The sequence below is a fragment of the Daktulosphaira vitifoliae genome, unplaced genomic scaffold (assembly GCF_025091365.1).
Source record: "Daktulosphaira vitifoliae isolate Bord-2020 unplaced genomic scaffold, ASM2509136v1 Scaffold_3, whole genome shotgun sequence".
Classification (NCBI taxonomy): Eukaryota; Metazoa; Arthropoda; class Insecta; order Hemiptera; family Phylloxeridae; genus Daktulosphaira; species Daktulosphaira vitifoliae.
In genome coordinates, this window is record NW_026099574.1 from 10138561 (window position 1) to 10140168 (window position 1608).

Sequence of the window (1608 nt, forward strand, 5' to 3'; positions counted from 1 at the left end):
CAAGGCATAAGGGATGAACTTAAAAAGTATTACACAGTTAATAATTCAAGAATAATGTGTAACTAAAGATAATGAAAAAAAAAAATGTTTAAATTATTATTATTCTGCAAGTAATTGAGTGGGTTATGATAAAAAAATCACCCTGTAGAATCAACTTTTGGAATACTTTCCAACAAATGGCGAATTTTCCATAGATTGATGCACACAAGTGTAGAACTTTCTATACAAATTGTTAAAGCTTGTTGTATATTGAATTATTTTGTCAGGAATATAGATGGATTTAGATTTGAAGACACATTAAGTATTAATGGTTTTGAAAGTCTTAATGACTCAATTGATGTTTATAATAGATCAGGTAATATATTAAGGGACCAGTTTGCCAATTACTTTATAAGCGAAACTGGTAAAGTAGAATGGCAAGATAGAATGATTCATTAAGTCAATAACAGTAATGTGCTCAATAATTTTATGTTAAATGTCTTCTTAGTACTACTAGTAATGGTCTTTGATTTTTATTCTTTTGGTAAAAAGTTTTTGCCACAAAAATTATTTTTACTAAAATATAACATTTCTTTTATAATTAACATTTATTAAAATTATTCTTAGTATAAACATACAAATAAAAATTTTTAAAAGTAATATTTTATACATTTTTATGCTATTGACCTGGTCCCTGGCACTTTTCCACCTTTGCTGTACTTTGTCCACTGAACCATGATAATGGTTGTTGTGGACTCTATGTCTTTTTTCTGGTTGAACAGATTTTTGGGGTTTTATGATATTTAAATTTTAAGTAACACTATGAACGTTAATATATCAATTTTTATTCGTTTAAATTACAACTCTATGCTAAGAAGGCACGTCGCCGACTAACTTAATTAAAAGTGGTGGTCAACGACCGTCCACGTACATGTTGATAACGATAGTCGGACTTAACATAGCGGGCGCCTTAAAACACTGTTTTAAATTAAAGATTATTAAACAAATCAAATAAAAAAAAAAAAAAAAATACTACAAATAAGCCAAAGGAATAAAACTTATCAAATAGATTTAACAATTAATATTCGACAATAATCATAAAAAAAACACACAATTGGACTCTCATAATTTATCTACACAAAATAAATATAAATAAATAATCAAAAAATGTTTAATTTTAACAGTATGAATCATTGAAGCAATTTAACTCATTGTTTGATTGCCCTCAAAAGGTAACGGACATAATTGTCGTACCGCTCTATTAGTTTCACCGTTTGTAGTCTTAATTGTCGCAGAACGTACAACACCATTTTTACCATGTCTTACCGCTAGTACCCGACCCAACTTCCAATTCAATGTCGTTTTACGCCGCGGTGCAAAGTCCAGCAAGTGCCGCACGGCTGACGACGTCCCGCCATTAATGATATCGTAGTCTTCTTCTCGTTGTCAAAGTGACGTCAACAAACCGATCCGCACTCGCGCACTGTTGTCATCTACGCTGCTAACCTTTTGACGCCCGAGGATCACGCCGGACATCGCGTCGTCGACGTCAGCAAAAGTGCCGCGATATTATGCGAAGATCATTATATTCCTACCGCCACCGCTAATATTAATATATATATATATATA

General features: G+C 31.7%; 1 pseudogene; it reads left to right on the forward strand.

Moving 5' to 3' along the window:
• Nucleotides 1–438, forward strand: part of LOC126902030 (uncharacterized) — a 3747-nt pseudogene extending 3309 nt beyond the window's left edge.
• The last annotated feature ends 1170 nt before the right edge of the window (nt 439–1608 follow it).